The following is a 17,076-nucleotide window of genomic DNA, read 5'->3' as shown; positions in this document are numbered from 1 at the left end:
CCCCCTCACCATCGACGATCGAGGTCGTCGGTGGAGGGGAGCCGCGAGAGAGTGGTGTTGGAACATCGGCCTCCCTTGGCAGTGGCCGGGGCTCCGGCCGCTAGGGACGAGAGGGAAAACATGGTCAATCGATTGATCTGATCGATCGTGGGAGATCTTCTTTGGACCCTGGGGTGTTAAGCAGATATACTACCTCCATTTCAATGAATAAGACACACACTTATCTTCAAATTGAACTTTAACCATAAATTAGACCAACTAAATGTAAGTTATATATATGACAAAGATTATACTGTTGTATTCGTATCCCAAAGAAGCGTTTAATGATATAATTTTGAAGTCACCAAAGAATACTATTATTTATCTAATTTATGGTCGAAGTTGAATTTTAACATGTATGGACATTTATTGAGTCTATGTACATGTATATGGGCTCTGTGTTGTACTTTTTTTAGAAAAAATACATGTACATTTTATTCGTTTTTTTTGCGTGGGAAAAACTTGCATTACTCATTAAAAATGTCCTTACAATCAAGAGAAACAATCTCCATCAGCTCGTCCAGACCAGCCTCGAGCCAGGTCATGGTCGTGCTTTGAGATCTAGCAAACAATGCTAAACTATCGCTAGCTTTATTTTGAGACCTAAAAACATGAGTAATACAAGTTTGTATAAGAGACATCAAGTGTTTTATCTCCATCACGATGGATGCATAGATTGAGCGATCGATGGCCTCACATGAAATCATGGTAACTGCCTCAGGAGAATCCAACTCCACCACTATTGGAAGATTACTGCATTGAATTGCCAGGGAAAGCCCTTCCATACATGCACACAGCTCCGCCTCCAAGGCATCTCGACATGAAAACAGAGCCCTACACGCTGAAAAGTTGATGACACCATGGTGATTAGGCAAAATCATTCCAACACCGGCAATATTGGAGGAAACAAAAGAGCCATCCGTGTTCAGTTTGTTCCAACCCAATGCCGGTGGGCACCATCCTCTCACATCTGACACACTGGTGAAGCCCGCAGCTGGAGCCGGTCTTTCTTAGAGTATGGTGGATTTGCCTTTTGCCGGGTCTGCTTGAGGATTCAGTTTGATGCCAATCAGGGTATCGACGTAGCTTCGAAGAAATCTAACAGAAGCCTCCATTTATGGTGCAGGTTTACAGTGCAACACTTCGTTTTGGACAAACCAACTCCTCCAAAAAATCATCATGACCATCATCCATCCCACATCATTCAACGACACTAGGACATGAAGAATCCACTCCTTACCGTTATTCTGCAGAGATTCTAACTCCAGGATCATCCATACTTTGGCCATGGCAAGGTAGAGGTCACGACCAAACTGACATCTAACGAAAGGATGATAGTTGTCTTCTTCCTCCACCCCACACACCAGGCACCTGCTCAAGACTTCAAGGCTAATTCTATGCTTTCTCTGCCAAGTAGGTAGTGAGTTAGTAGCTAGCCACCAAGAAAAATTGCGAACCGAGGGTGGCGCCCAACTCTTCCGAATAAAGTCCCCACATTTTCTTTGCCCCGAAGGTGACGAACTTGAGGAAACATCAATGCCACGATGCGCCTCCTCAAAAGCCAAACTATAGGCCGATTTAACAGTGAATACACCATACTTACCAGGGCCCCAAGCAATCACATCATCATCCAACCTCGGGGATGCTCTAATCTTCACTATCTCTTGTACATCCGCCTCAACAAAGTATTCAGTTACTAGCCCATAGTTCCACGAGCCATTCTGATTTAACAGGTCAGAAACAAAGCGAATGCGACACTGTCGGGTGGTAGGTGCGACATATGCCAACGGGTGGCTTATCATTGTGGGAGCCAGTAAGACATCGCTGGTGCCTGGAAACGGGATAAGGCGAAGACATGCACGCCGGCGGATCTTACCCAGCTTCGGGGCTCTCCGTGGAGATAACACCCCTACTGCTGCTCTGCGGGGTCTCCGCATGATCATTAGATGAACAAGTAGCTACACAATGCTCCTTGAGCTGTTTGGTGGGAGGAGGAAGAAGGGCACGGCTAGCCTGCTTCCTCTCCTTGTGTGGTGTCTAAGACTAGCAGGGGGTCGAACCCTTTGCATGGGTGCCTCGGGGTTTTATATAGGCCTACCCCCGGGGGTACAATGGTAATCCAACTGGGCGCGGGGCCCAGCCGTCTGTGACTGCGCTCGTCGGCTCCTGTGCCGGCTACCGGGGCCCGCCGACTGGTGGGTCCCGCCGGCTGCCGGCCCCTTGGTCGACAGGCAGGCCCCACTGTCCAGGGCCTGGTTGGCGGCTGGTTACTGTGGCTCCATCTTGGTGACGCGGGCCTCGTCGTGGTAGGCGCGGCTACAGTGCTGCCGCCCGTCGGGCGATCGCTGTAGCCTCACCGCGTCTTGTCTCCTTAATGGGGCGTCTCCTTTGAGGGAGGCGGCAAGCCGGCTGCGGGGAGCCGGCTCTGTCTTGGGCCGACTGGTTGGAGGCGTGGCCGCCTTCGGGCGTCTCTCTGCCCGAAGGGGCCCACCGTCTGTGGGCCGCGCTAGCGGCCCGTCGTGGGTGACATCAGGGTCAACATGGCAACAGTGCCGCGCCGGACGGGTCATGGCTACTCCGTACGGCGCACTGTGCCAGGCGTGCTCCGGGATACGGGGGTGGCAGGCTTCACTGTAGCCACGCCCCGTCGCACTGCCGTTAGGTGGGTGCAAACTTTGAGGGTACGGTCTCGACCGCTTTATGGGAGCCGGCTTCTTGGAGTCGGCCTTCTCATGGCCGGCTTCCCGAAGTCGGCCCTCCCGTGGCTTCCTTCATGAGGGCTAAAGTCGGACCGCCTTCCGAAAGCCGGCCTGGGTGGCAGCCAGCAAGGGGAAGGCGGCTCCATGTCTTGGATTCTTGAGAGCCGGACGGGTTCGTAATTTTTTCAGAAGGGCCAGGGGAAGCCGGCTAGGCTACCCATGGCTATTTACTCCGACAGTAGTCCCCGAAGCTGATCGAGCTTCGAGGCGGACAAAGGGACGAGAAGCTTGGTCAGCTTCCTATCCTGAAGAGCCGGCTTTGCTGATGTATGCCGATTTCGGGGAGCCCTGCGTCTTGCAGGCGGGAAAGTGGTCGACCCGCGTGCTGACCGCGGGCCCTCCTGCGGGCCACGTGGCAGCGAGACCCTGCCGTCGCATGCGCGCGACGGGACGCCGCTGCAGGCCCGGGCCCGCCACTCCTAGGCCTCGGCCCGAACGCTGATCTTCTGCGGCCCAGGTGGACCGCTCGCCTTCCCGTGGCGATGTTATTTCGCCATTAGGGTGCAACAAGCGTAGGACGTGGGGGAGTGGGCACGATCGATCCCCACGTTTCCCCACGCCGCGCCTCCTCGGCTCCGCCACGCGAGCCTATAAGTAGGGGGAGGAGGGGGAGCGACAGAGGTTCGCACGCTCCCTCTCGCTCCGCCCCCTCTCGTCCTCGTTTCTTCTTCTCGTTGCCGCCGCAGCCTCCCGTCTCAGCACCGCCGCGCCTCCCCATCATCTCGCTCCCATGGCGCTGTCAAGCTCGTGGGACGGCTCCAACGTCCATGAGGACCACGTTGAATTCCTCCGCCAGACTCGGCGCCTGCCCGACGCCAACCTCGTGCGGGTCCGCCTGGCGCCGAAGACGGAGATTTCGCTGGTGCCGGAGTAGGGCGAGCGGGTCGTCTTCCGCTGGCACTTCCTGCGCGGCTTCGGCCTTCCGGCGAGCGGATTTCTGTGCTCCTTCCTCGAGTTTTACAACCTTCAGCCGCATCACCTCACGCCCATTGCGGTGATGCTGCTGTCGGCCTTCGTCTCCCTCTGCGAAGGTTTCTTGGGGCTGCTCCCACGCTAGAGCTCTGGGGGGAGTTATTCCAGAGCAAGCTCGGCACCGTCGTCGCAGGTGTGCCCGCCTCCTGCGGGGCCTTCATCGCCATGAGGAGGGCGAGCGAGAACAACCCATTCCCGCCCATCCCCCTGATCCAGTCGGTGAAGATCTGGCAGAAATCATATTTCTACGTGAAGAACGTCGCCGAGCAAGGAGACCACGTCAACCTGCCGGCTTACGTAGCCGGCCCGCCGGCTGGGAGGCAGCCCTCATGGAGTTTCCGGTCCCGGTCATTGTCTCAGGCCGGGAACGCCGCCGTCTCCCGGCTTCGGGTGATGATCCAGTCGGAAAACTTGAACGGGGCTGACTTGGTGGCCGCCTTCGTGGAGCGCCGGATATCTCCTCTCCAAAGCCGGCCCCACATGATGTGCCAGATGAGCGGCCGCTTCAACCCAAGCCGGTTGAGCACCAGGGAGATGCCTCACGCGGAGGTATCGTATATGGTAAACTATATCTCCAACTGCAAGCTCGCCGAGGACTGGCGATACGGCAAGGCGCCGTATTCTCGCGCCAACCCTCCGCCCGTGGTAAGCTTTCTTTTCTTCCTTCTTTTCGTTGGTAGCCGGCTTTATGATGGCCAGCTTCTAATCAGTCGGTTCTTCTTAGCAGAATCCCCTTCTCCCGCCGACGACCGGGTCAGCGGGGATAGAACGCTAGTATGCCCCCGACCGCACGGCGGACGACGTCGACGATCCGGACTTGGGGGCGGCCGCCATGGAAGACGCCGTCGTGGGGGACGACGCCGAGCCCGGGGGCTCAAGGCTCACCGCGAGCTTCGAGGACTGGCCGGACGATGCTGAAGCCGAAGTCACCCCGCGTTGCCAGCCGGCGGCCGACCATCAGGGCGCGGGCTCGTCCATCGTGCCGGCTGCCGGTGGTGGTGCACAGAAGCGCCGGGCTACTTCAGGCCTCTTCGGCAGTCGGCCGAAGAAGTCCAAAGCCTCCACCGCTGCGACCAAGCGAGATGAGGCGGCCGTGAAAGCGGCCCGCTTCCGCAAGGCGGTGAAGCAGCCTCAGGCGGTCTCAGCGTAAGTCGTCAATTGCCTTGTCGCATGCTCTTCATCATTCTCTTCTTGTTCGAGCATTCTTCTTAATTTCTTCTGCTTGCTGGGCAGGGCGCCGCTTTCCCTTGAGCGTGGTCCGGGCGGCTCTGTAGTTGGGCCGACTGGAGGTTCTTCACGCTCCCGCCGCGTGGACCCCCGCGCCGACCTCAGGGAGGCCACAGAGCGGAACGCCCGTGAAGCGAGGGAGGAGCGTGAGGCGGCGGAGAAAGCGGCCGCCCAGGCGGCGAGGGAGCAGGCCGACGCGGCAGCCAAGGCCCAGACGGAGGTGGAGACCGCGGAGCCGGAGGTGGAGGGTTCGCGCAACCAGCCTCCGCTGCTCGCCATTCCCCTCTGAGCCGTGGCCCCCGACACCCCATTGCCCTTGGCGGAGGAGATCGTCCAAGACCCGCCGCTGATGGAAAGGGGGGAGGACCCCGTGGCCTTTGCGAGGAAAGCGCCGCCAGCAGCGCCAACCTGAGCGGGCCAAGGCGGCCAATCGTTAGCGGCGCCAGAGGGGCCGACCGGGGGTGAGCCGGAGAACAGAGCCGGCCTCGAGGTGCAGCCGGCGACGGGCCGGCGCACGGGGGGAGGCGCCGCTCCGCCGGAGTTGCGCCGAGTCGCGGGCGCAGGCCAGTCGGCGGAAGATCTGGAGGCGGCCAGCACTGCCACGTTCGAGTGGACTCCCAGCGGGGGGACTGGCGAGCTGAATGTGGCGGCTCAAGGGGTCCGGAGCCGGCTGCAAGCTCAGGCCGCCCTGCTGCAACAGTTCACCCAGGAGGTCTTGTCGACGCGAGCCACCATCCGGGTGAGTCCTTCGTTCTTGGCTGCTTTGCTCTCTTAATTTCTTCCATGGGGGCGCGTCAGCGCACCCACTGGGTGTACTCCCCGAGATTCGGGCCGACTGCTGCGCAGTCGGGTCGGATCTTTCTTGACGGCTACCTTATTTTTGCCTCTTGTCTGAACTTCCAGGAATATCACAACCTCCCTGCTGCCGCCTTCAACTCCCAGGCTCGGGAGTTGAGCCGGAGGACCGACGACCTGGCCGACAGCCGAAGTAAGTACTCGATCTTGTCTGTCTCCTGTGGGGGCGCGTCAGCGCACCCACTGGGTGTAGTCCTCGAGATCCGGGCCAACTGCTGAGCAGTCGGGTCGGATCTTTCTTGACGACTCTTTCCTTATGGGTTTTTCTTTTTCTTTGTCTTCAGGGGCCAGCGCCGATTTGAGGAAGGAGCTCGGTGAAGCGAAGGCCGCCCTTCATACCAAGGATGCCGAGTACGCTGCCTTGGTCCAGGAGCGTGATCGCCTGGCCAAGAAGCTAGCCGACCAGGAGAAGAGCCACAAGGCGGCCCTGCAGGCGGCGCAGGATAGCGAAGCCGCCCTGAAGGCAGAGTATGAGACCGAGGCGGCGAGCTGGGCTGAGACTCGGCGAGCCCTGGATGAAGGCTTCGGCCGGATCAAGGATTTGATCGACGGTAAGCCGCCTTCCTCGCCCCTCTCCTGCCCCTTGCCGCCTGGGTTTTTGGCTTAACTTGAGCTGCTGCTTGTTTTTTGGTGCAGACTACTTCCCCGCTATGCCGCCTTCGCCGCCCAAAGCATTGAGGCCCATCACGAGGCACGCCGTCAGGCGGGGGCCAACATCGCGCCGGATGCGAACCGGACGCTTGAGGAGCAGCTCTTGGCTGTCCAGGCGCGGTTGCAGCTGGCTCATCGGATGCTTCGCTGGCTCCAACGTGCCGGGGCGCAAGTGTTGGCCGCCCTCTGGCCCGGCGAGACGATCCCCGCACCCCAAGCCGAACTGCCGACTGGCTAGAGGTCGCAGTCGGTCGCTTTGAGGCTTGGAAGGCGTCGGCGGCCCGCCTCGGAGCCGGGCGGGCGTTGGAGTTCGTTCGGGCTTGGTACCCAGGGCTGAGCCTGGACCAGCTGCGCACTTGGCGGATGGAGACGACGCGGAGCTGGAGGAGGTGAGGCCGGCTATCGCCCAGCGGGCTTCGACGATCGCCGAGTGCACCGACATAAGCGTTTTCGCACCCGAAATCGATGATGACGGTGTTGCTCAGCCGGAGGAGTGGTTCGGGCTAAACCCGGCGGTGGGCGAGGACTTGGCGGAGGAGATTGCCTCCAGCGACGAGGGCGAGGATGACGAAGAGGAGGACGGCGAAGACGTCGAGCCGGCTGGTGGAACAACCGGCTGACCTCAGGCCGACCGTGCCTCCAGCAACGAGGCGCGTGGAAGCGCGCCCTCTACGGGAGGCGGTGACCAAGCCGAAGTTCGCCAGCCAGCCGCTCCTTCAGCCGGCACGACCATCTCCGCCAACCAGTTCGGCTCGTCGGTCGCTCCGCCAGCTTGACCTGCCGTCTTTATCTTTCCTGCTTGTTGTCTTTTGAACAATCTTCATTAAGTTTTCGCAGTTCCACCCACTGGGGGTGTATCCAAACTATGTTGAATGCTGGCCTCTCGGAGGTCTTTTATGTAAATATTGTTATGTGCATGTTTGGTTTCCATTCGCGTATGCTTTTTATCCTTAGGCCTTTTCCTTTGCCGCCTTCCCTCTTTGGGGAGGCAAGTACTTGAGCTTTCTTGGATTGAAGTGAAGTGAATGGAAACCGGCCGGCCGGCCGGCTACTCTGGTAGCCAGTCGGCGGTGGGAGAAAAAACCGGCTTTTGTTATATTAGTCCGTTAGTCCCTAGCCGTTTTTTGTGTGGGCGCCCGTTCCTGCCTTTAACTCTTGCCAGCCGGACAGCCGGTTCTTCGAACTGCAACTTTTGGCAAGAGAAGGCTTGGGAGCTGGCACACTACTTGTCTGACTGCGGGTAGGCCTTCTAATATAACTCCAGTCGGCCAGTCCCCGAGCCGACTAGTCGAACTCGGTGCCGAACGGAACAAGTAAATGAAATGACAAGGTCATAAGCATGATTATTTTCATTCATAAATAAGGGATGGCAGTCCCCGAGCCCTCCTCGGGGGGCCTATTGTATCGTACTTAATACAAAAGTTAGCGTGATACATACTGCATTTCAACTGTAAAATCTTCGAAGGAGGTTGGCGTTCCATGGTCGTTCCGACTCCTTGCCGGAGTCCTCTCTCTTGCGTGCCTTCGGCTTCTGTGCGTCGACCAGGTAGTAGGAGTCGTTGCCTAGAGCTCTGCTGATGACGAAGGAGCCTTCCCAAGGGGCCGAGAGTTTGTGTTGGCCGGCTGTTCGCTGGATCAGCCGGAGCACAAGATCGCCCTCTTGGAAAGATCTTGGCCTGACCTTCCGGCTGTGGTAGCGGCGCAAACCCTGCTGGTAGATGGCAGACCGGCTGAGGGCTAACAGCCGGCTTTCTTCTAGCAGGTCGACGCCGTCTTCTCATGCTTCCTTGGCCTCCTCTTCCGTGTACATGGTTACTCGAGGCGAGTCGAACTCGATGTCAGTTGGGATGACCGCCTCGGCACCATACACAAGGAAGAAAGGGGTGAAGCCGGTTGACTTGTTTGGTGTAGTGCGCAGACTCCAGAGGACAGCCGGCAGCTCATCGAGCCAACAGCCGGCTGAGCGCTCTAGAGGTACGACCAGTCGGGGCTTGATGCCGGAGAGGATGAGGCCGTTGGCTCGCTTGACCTGGCCGTTTGACTGCGGGTGGGCGACGGATGCTAAGTCCAGTCGGATACCTTGGGCTGCGCAGAAACGTGCCAAGGCTCCTTTGGCAAAATTCATGCCGTTGTCGGTGATGATGCTGTGTGGCACGCCGTACCAAGTTGTTATGTCTGCAATGAACGTCACAGCAGTCGGCCCATTCAGCTTCTTGATCGGCTTTGCCTCAATCCACTTGGTGAATTTGTCCACGGCGACGAGCAAATGCGTCATGCCGCCGCGCGCCGTCTTGAATGGGCCCACAATGTCCAGTCCCCAAACGGCGAAGGGCCAAGTGAGGGGAATGGTCTTGAGTGCCGAAGCCGGCATGTATTGCTTGGAGCTGAAGAGTTGGCACCCCTTGCAATGTTTAACTAATTCTTTGGCGTCATCCAAAGCAGTTGGCCAGAAGAAACCATGGCGGAAGGCTTTGGCGACAAGTGATCTTGAGGCCGCATGGTGGCCGCATTCTCCTTGGTGAATGTCTCTGAGGATTGTAATGCCCTTCTCTTGCTCGACGCACCGTTGGAGGATTCCAGTGACACTGTGCTTGACTAGTTCTCTGTTGACGATTGTGTATGCTCCGGCTCGACATTGGACTTGTCTTGCTTCTGTTTCGCCAGCCGGCAGATCTTGGTTTACTAGGAAGTTGAGGATAGACTGAGCCCATGACGGAGCCGCGACTTCTTCTACCGCCAATGTGGCTACTGCCACCAGGGTGGGCGGGCTGGGTGGTGAGATGCTGGAGTCGGTCGCCGGCTGTTGTGCTGGTGCAGTCCCCGGGCCGGCTACCGCAGTCCCCGAGCCGGGTGTGGCAGTCCCCGAGCCGGTTCCCGAAGTCCCCGGGCCGGCTGCGGGAGTGTCGGGGTCGCCTGCTAGGTTCTTCGAGCCGGACCCGGCCGCATCGGGGTCAGGCGGCACGAAGATGGAGTCGGACTCTGGAGACGACTTGATGGATGGCTTGAGGAGGCATTGTAGAGCGACGCCGGTTGGAATTGCTTGCCGAGTGGAGCCTATTCGAGCCAGGGCATCGGCTGGCTCGTTGTCGGCTCGCGGTACGTGGAGGAACTCGCATCCTTCAAAGTATCCGCTGAGTTGTTGAACCAGGAAGCGGTAGCTCGCCATGTTTGCGTCCTTGGCATCCCAGTCGCCGGATGATTGCTGTACCACCAAGTCCAAGTCACCATAGCATAGGATCCAGCGAATGCCGAGTTCTTTGGCAAGCCGGAGCCCGTGTATGAGCGCCTCGTACTCGGCCACGTTGTTGGAGGCGGCAAAGTGAACCTGCAGCGTGTATCTGAGCTTGTCGCCTTTAGGAGAGGTAAGGACGATGCCAGCTCCCAAGCCGGTGCGCATCTTGGACCCGTCAAAGTGCATGCGCCAATGGGTGGAGTCGGGAGCCGGCGGCAGGTACTGGGTCTCGGCCCAGTCGACGAGGAAGTCGGCCAGTGCTTGGGACTTGATGGCGGTGCGGGGCTGGTAGAAGATTGTGTAAGGGGCCAGCTCGATGGCCCATTTCGCCACCCGGCCGGATGCATCCCGGCTGCCTATGATCTCAGCCAGCGGGGCGGTGCATACGACTGTGACGGGATGCTCTTGAAAGTAGGGCTTCAGCTTCTTGGCGGTGAAGTACACACCGTAACACATCTTCTGGTAGTGCGGGTAGTTCTGCTTTGAGGCGGACAGCACCTCGCTCAAATAATACACCGGCCTCTAGACCGGCTGGGCTCGGCCTTCTTCTGGGCGTTGGACTACGATGACGGTGCTGACCACCCGGCTAGTTGCGGCGATGTAGAGGAGCATGGGCTCTTTCTCAGTCGACGCCGCCAGAACGGGCGGCGTGGCCAGCATCTTCTTCAGCTCGTGAAAAGCTTGGTCGGCCTGGTCGTTCCACTCGAAGTGAGTGCTCTTCCTCATGAGGCGGTAGAGGGGGAGAGCTTTCTCTCCGAGCCGGCTGATGAAGCGGTTCAAGGAGGCCAAGCACCCGGTGAACTTCTGAATGTCTCGAAGCTTGGTGGGGATCGCCATTCTCTCGATGGCCTTGATCTTCACCGGTTTGCATTCGATGCCGCGTTCGGAGACCAGGAAGCCTAGGAGCTGGCCGGCTGGCACTCCGAACACGCATTTCTCGGGGTTGAGCTTGATTTGGAACCGGCGTAAGTTCTCAAACGTTTCCTTGAGGTCTCCCAGCAAGGTGTCGCGCTTCTCCGTCTTCACCATGATGTCGTCCACGTAAACGCGAGCGTTTCGGCCAAGTTGCTCGAGGAGGCACTTCTGCATGCAACGCTGAAAAGTGGCACCGGCATTTCTCAAGCCGAATGTCATAGTCAGGTAGCAGAAGGCTCCAAATGGCATGATGAAGGCGGTCTTCAGGCGGTCGTCCGGATCCAGCTTTATCTGGTGATACCCGGAGTAAGCATCCAAGAAACTCAACAGCTCGCATCCGGCTGTGGAGTCTATCACTTGGTCGATCCTTGGCAGGGCAAAGGGATCTTTGGGGCAAGCCTTGTTGAGGCTCGTGTAGTCTATACACATGCGCCACTGGTTATTCTTCTTTAGCACAAGGACCGGGTTAGCGAGCCACTCTGGAAAGAAAACTTCCATAATGAAGTCGACGAAGGGGTTGTTTGACTGGCTTTGCGTCTTCTCGAACGTGTAGTTTGTGCTCGGCGAATTTCCTCGGAACACCCGGCATGTCCTTGGGGGACCATGCAAAGATGTCCCGATTCTCACGGAGGAAATCGGCGAGCCCGCCTTCCTATTTGCTGTTCAGACTTGCCCCGATGACGGCAAACCTCTCTGGATGCTCGGGGTCAAGAGGTATCTTCTTTGTCTCCTTGGCCGGCTGGAAGGATCCTTGAGCATCGTGCTCCTTGGGGTCGGGGGACACGGCCGACTGCTTGCCGGCTATGGCCATGACTCGGTCCAACATCTTCTTTTCCTCAGCAATCACAAGGGACTCAGCCAGCCGGCTGCTGGCTGCCGCGCACTCAGAGGACTTCTTGTAATCGCCGGCTACGGTGATGACGCCTTTGGTGCTTGGTATCTTCATCTTGAGGTATGCATAGTGGGGAACTGCCATGAATTTGGCCAAGGCAGGTCGCCCAAGCAATGCATGGTAAGGGCTCTCCAGGTCCACCACTTCAAACCAGATCGCTTCCCGGCGGAAATGCTCCTTGTCCCCAAAAAGTACATCGATCTTGATCTTGCCAATGGGGGTGCATGATAAGCCGGGTATGATGCCATGAAACACTGTCCGAGTAGGCATGAGCTGCTTTGTCTTGACGTTTAGCTTCTCTAGGGTGTCACGGTACAGGATGTTGATGCTGCTCCCGCCGTCTATCAACACACGGGAGAAGCGGGCGGCGCGTCTGTCCGTTGCAAGGGTGGCTTCCAGGACCAAAGCATAAGAGCCGGGAGACGGCATCACCTCTGGATGGTCGGCTCGGCTCCAGCTGATGGGCTTTTCTGACCAATGCATGTGTCCAGCGGGGTTGGCAGCGACCACGCTGACTTCCTGGTTCTCTCGGCGTTTGCTGCGCCGGTCTTCGGGCTGGCTGGTAAAGACGATGTAGGTTGCTTGCTCGTCGGGGAATTCGTCGTGCACGGCTCCGACTGCGGGCCGAGCGGCCGGAGGCGGCGGGCCGGCAGGCGGAGGCGGCACGAGCCCCTCGCCTTTAGAGATTCGGGGTGAGCCAATGGCACTTCCGGGTTGTGTGGTTGGACGGCTTCGCGCCGCTGTGGAACTTGCACGGGGCGTCGAGAGTTTGCTCGTAGGAGAAAGCCGGCTGCCAAGCCGGCCGGCCGCCCTTGGGTTTCTTGGGCGCGGGCCGCCCTTCAGGCGGCACGTCTTTAACTGTGGCCACCTGCCGACTGGCGGGAGGCGGCGCGGGGCCCTTGCGCTTGTGGTCGTTCGAGTGGGGGCGTCAGCCGGAATCCCCAGCCGGCGTCTTGGGCTCCGGGTTGAGTACCTTTCCGGACGCGTCTACCCGAAGCTCAGTCTTCATTGAGGAGTCGGCGGTGGCGTACTTGTCCGCTATGTCCAGAAGCTCGTCGAGGGTAGCCGGCTCGTCGCAGAGGAGCTTGTGCTTGAGGAGGGTGCCTTCTCGGCATCCGGCTGTAAAGTACTCGATGGCTTGCACCTCGTGCACCGCCTCGCAAGAATTGCGGAGCTCGGCCCAACGCGTGAGGTAGTCGTGAGTGGACTCGGCGGGGCCTTGTACGCACAAGGAGAGCTGTCTGGGCTTGGGAGCCCGCTTGTAGGTGCTGGTGAAGTTGCGGATGAAAGCTTCGGTGAAATCTAGCCAGCTGTTGATGCTGAGAGGGTTGAGGCTGTTGAGCCAGGTTCGCACCGTGCCTTGCAGCATGAGGGGCACGTACTTCACGGCAACGCGCCGGTTGCCGTTGGCTATGCTGACCGCCGTGGAATAGTCGATTAGCCAATCTTTCGGCTTCACAGAGCCGTTGTACTTGGGCGTGTCTCTTGGGAGCGAGAACCCTTTGGGAAAGGCTCGTCGCGGATGCGGGGGCCGAAACAAGGCGGGCCGACATCGTCTTCTTCTTCCAACGCCAGGGATCGCGCCAGGCGGTCGATCCGATGGCGGGCGTCGTTCTCGCCGACTCCTTCGCGGCGACCTAGTCGGCCGCTGAGAGTCGGGTGCGCCACTGGCAGCGGGGTGGGATATCTCTCTCCACGGGGCCGAGGCGGAGGCGGGTTGCCCCGCCATTCCATGGCTCGGGGATGGCCGTCCGCGTCTCGCTCGATGGAGATTTGGGTCCGGCTGCGGCTGGCAGCCGGCTCTTTCTCGCGCCGCGCGCGGGTGTTGCTCGTAGCCGGCGTCCGGGACGTCGCGCCATGATCTCGGCGCGGGGGAGGGCTTCCCGCGCGGGCGTCTGCTTCATGTCGCTGCGCGGCTGCGTCAATCAGTTGCTAGATGCGCCGGGTCATGTGGGGGAGGTCTTCGGCCTCCAAGCCGTCCAACTCGTCTACGGCTGCCTGGGCGGCACGCAAGTTCTCGAGCGGAGTGGCATAGACCGGGCGGTCGACTCCCAGCGTGTCGGCAATGACGCCGCCGCGTTGCTTGACAAGGCCGGCCCGGCTTGGCCCGCCCGGGGCCGGCGTGCCGAAGGCGGCGCGGTCAGCTTCGCGCTGATAGGCCTCAGTGAGGCGTCTCGTGGAGGCTAGCCTCCGGCCCTCTGCGAGGAGGGCGAGGCGGCGTGCCTCCAGTGCTTCGTCATCGGCATTGGCCGGGAGGGGGACGGACAAGTCGTGGGCGCTCTCGTCGGCCGGGCCGCCGTGGCCAACAACCATCACCTTTGGTGGTGACAGCATCGCAGCCGTCGGCTCGAGGAAGCGGGTCGTTGTAGATCGTGACGTTGGTGGGGAAGGTGTCATAGGAGGCCGTGTCGGAGTCGACAGGCATCGGGTCGGTGGAGCCAACCGACTCCAGATCCGCAGCGGGCTCGCTGGAGACATGGAGCTGACCGAGAAGGTTGGCGAGGTGGTCAGTGCCCGCATCGGAGGCGAGCTCGTCGGAGATGAGGGTTTCGTCGAGGAGATCGGCGAGGCTGCTCGCCGCGCAGATGCTGGTGACGCCTTGCAGCACGTCGTGGCAAGCGCCATCGGGCATGCCGGGCTGGCTACGCTCGCTGGGGACGAAGAGGGTTCCCGTCCAGAACAGGTCTCCGGACGACGGTGCACCTGGCCCCACGGTGGGCGCCAAATGTCGGGTGGTAGGTGCGACATATGCCAACGGGTGGCTTATCATTGTGGGAGCCAGTAAGACATCGCCGGTGCCTAGAAACAGGATAAGGCGAAGACATGCACGCCGGCGGATCTTACCAAGCTTCGGGGCTCTCCGTGGAGATAACACCCCTACTGCTGCTCTGCAGGGTCTCCGCATGATCACTAGATGAACAAGTAGCTACACAATGCTCCTTGAGCTGTTTGGTGGGAGGAGGAAGAAGGGCACGACTAGCCTGCTTCCTCTCCTTGTGTGGTGTCTAAGACTAGCAGGGGGTCGAACCCTTTGCATGGGTGCCCCGGGGGGTTTATATAGGTCTACCCCCCGGGGGTACAATGGTAATCCGACTGGGCGCGGGGCCCAGCCGTCTGTGACTGCGCTCGCCGGCTCCTGCGCCGGCTGCTGGGGCCCGCCGACTGGTGGGTCCCGCTGGCTGCCGACCCCTTGGTCGACAGGCAGGCCCCACTGTCCAGGGCCTGGTCGGCGGCTGGTTACTGTGGCTCCATCTTGGTGACGTGGGCCTCATCGTGGTAGGCGCGGCTATAGTACCACCGCCCGTCGGGCGATCGCTCTAGCCTCACCGCGTCTTGTCTCCTTAATGGGGCGTCTCCTTCGAGGGAGGCGGCAAGCCGGTTGCGGGGAGCCGGCTCTGTCTTGGGACGACTGGTTGGAGGCGTGGCCGCCTTCGGGCGTCTCTCTGCCCGAAGGGGCCCACCGTCTGTGGGCCGCGCCAGCGGCCCGTCGTGGGTGACATCAGGGTCAACATGGCAACAGTGCCGCGCCGGACGGGTCATGGCTACACCGTACGGCGCACTGTTCCAGGCGTGCTCCGGGATACGGGGGTGGCAGGCTTCACTGTAGCCACGCCCCGTCGCACTGCCGTTAGGTGGGTGCAAACTTTGAGGGTACGGTCTCGACCGCTTTATGGGAGCCGGCTTCTTGGGGTCGGCCTTCTCATGGCCGGCTTCCCGAAGTCGGCCCTGCCGTGGCTTCCTTCATGAGGGCTAAAGTCGGACCGCCTTCCGAAAGCCGGCCTGGGTGGCAGCCAGCAAGGGGAAGGCGGCTCCATGTCTTGGATTCTTGAGAGCCGGACGGGCTCGTAATTTTTTCAGAAGGGCCAGGGGAAGCCGGCTAGGCTACCCATGGCTATTTACTCCGACGGACACCTTCCCTGGGGAGAGATTGGCTTATACGAAAAAGGTCTAGGGATCCAGTTATCACGCCAAACACGGATACTTCTCCCATTTACCAACTCTCCACACCAGCCCCTTCTTCAATAATTTCAAGCCATAACTAATAGCTTGCCATGACGACGACGCATTCCCGGCAAAAACTGTATCCTCCAACTTGCCCATTGGGTAGTATCTCGCCTTTAAAACTTGAGCACACAAGCTATCTGGTTTAGTTAAAAGTCTCCATGCTTGGCGTGCTAACAAGTCTTGATTAAACATCCGAAAGTCATAGAATCCCGCTCCTCCCTTAGCCTTGGGCTAAAGCAGATAATCCCATCCACGCGAATGCACTTTTCTTTTGCCTTCCGCCGAGCCCCAATAGAAATTTCTTACCATACGAGTACATCATCACATACCGAGAAAGGGACCTTGAAAACACTCATTATATAAGTAGGGAGCGCCTGAGCTACAGACTTGATCAACACCTCACGTCCCGGTTGAGCCAGATGTCCATCGCCCCATTGCACTAAGCGTTTTGTAAGGCTAGTTTGCAGGTTCTGAAACCGACCTTTCGATATCCTCCACTCCGGAGTTGGCAATCCCAAATACTTCTCCTAAAATAGGTGATTAGTGACATGTAATGCAGTCCGAACCTCCTCCTGGACTGGACCTGGGCATGCCTCTCCGAAGAGTAATGAGCACTTGTCGTAGTTGAGACTCTGTCCTATAGCAGTACCATATAAATCTAGCACTGCTTTCACCTTCTCTGTCTGGGTTTTGGACACCCCAAAGAACAAAAGTGTATCATCAGCGAACAGTAAGTGTGAGATGCCCGGAGCACTTCTACATACTTTGATCGGAGTGTTATCTCCTGATGCCACATTATTTTTCAGTAACGCTGATAGTCCATCCGCCACAAACAAAAATAAGAACGACGATAGAGGGTCTCCTTGCCGAAGCCCACGCGATGGCGCAAACGAATCCAAGAGAGTTCCATTGAATTTCACCGTGTATCTCACCGACGTGACACATGCCATTATCCAGTCAACCCATCATTGAGAGAAACCCAACTTTTGCATCACTTGAAGACCCAATCTACCCTGTCATAAGCCTTGGAGAGATCCAACTTGCAAGCATATAAATTGTTAGTTGGATCCTTCTCTTGCTTAATGTAGTGAATGCACTCGAAGGCCACAAGTGCATTATCCGTGATCATTCTTCCCAGAATAAAAGCACTCTGCTCCGGAGAAATAAGGTCATCCAGGAGAGGCCTCAACTTGTTTACCAAACATTTCGAGATCACTTTATATATGACATTGCAAAGACTTATAGGCCTATACTCCGACGGCTTGGAGGGATTCGAAACTTTAGGGATAAGGACAATGAATGTAGAATTTACCCCCTCTGTCATAACTCTTGTGTGGAAGAAATTTTCCACTGCCTCCAAAACACCCTCCTTGAGCGTACTCCAGTTGCGCTAAAAAAACCTGGCTGGGAGGCCATCCGGGCCTGACACCTTGAGCAGCCCTATTTGAAACATTGCATCCGATATCTCCTTATCAGAAAAAGGTGCACAAATTTTGATGTTAACTTCAGTCGACGCCCTAGATTCCAGA

Source organism: Triticum urartu, chromosome 6 (assembly GCF_003073215.2).
Source record: "Triticum urartu cultivar G1812 chromosome 6, Tu2.1, whole genome shotgun sequence".
Classification (NCBI taxonomy): domain Eukaryota; kingdom Viridiplantae; phylum Streptophyta; class Magnoliopsida; order Poales; family Poaceae; genus Triticum; species Triticum urartu.
Note: the sequence above shows the minus strand (reverse complement) of the source record.